The sequence below is a fragment of the Buceros rhinoceros genome, unplaced genomic scaffold (genome assembly GCF_000710305.1).
Source record: "Buceros rhinoceros silvestris isolate BGI_N320 unplaced genomic scaffold, ASM71030v1 scaffold17307, whole genome shotgun sequence".
NCBI classification, from domain to species: Eukaryota; Metazoa; Chordata; class Aves; order Bucerotiformes; family Bucerotidae; genus Buceros; species Buceros rhinoceros.
The window spans coordinates 8,071-8,797 of record NW_010422931.1 but is presented as its reverse complement, the minus strand read 5'-3'; positions in this window follow the sequence as shown (position 1 = coordinate 8,797).

Genomic DNA, 727 nt, shown 5'->3' with positions numbered 1-727 from the left:
CTGAACCAATACGAAAAGATGACAAAGCTGGTTTGAGTTTAATCAAGATTATTCCAGAGTTGCGCTTACATTTTGGTTTTACAGAGGTTTTTTGAGGAAATCCAAAAAACCATATTTTTTTCCCCAAAAGCTCACCCAACTGCTCCTGTGACTGGTCAAATTGCTGCATCAGTTGCATAGGGACACGGAGATGGTGTGCTGTGAGGGTCAGAGGAGGGACCAGCGCCCTGGGGTCAAAGAGCAGGCCAAGCCATGGTGCAAAATGACCATTAGCATGGATGTCCTGGCAGATAGCAACCCCCAAAGTGCTTTCTCCTCAGTCTACACTGGAGAGAGTGTTCAGCACGGTCTGGTCTAGACTACAGATCCCTCGAGTGCTTTTGGCCATTGCTTCAGTGCCAAACATGTGGCAAATATCAGGCAGAGGATAAAAACGGGACAGAAATTCAAAAAGGTTGAAGCATCGTATTTTTTTTTCGGAAAATCTTGTCTTTAATTTTTTTGTCTGACCACAAAGAGAAATGATTCCAATTACGAGTCTGCTCACATGAAACGTGTATCTTTCTACCAATTGTTGTGTTTCCCACACCGAGCACTGGTGATCTTGGATGGAGAAGAGACAGCACCCAGCGTGAGCACCCGGTGTCATCACTGGGGTCAGTGCACTCGTCTGACTGACCTGCTGCTCCTCAACTGAAGGGAAAAACCCCACAATCTTTCTTTGGAC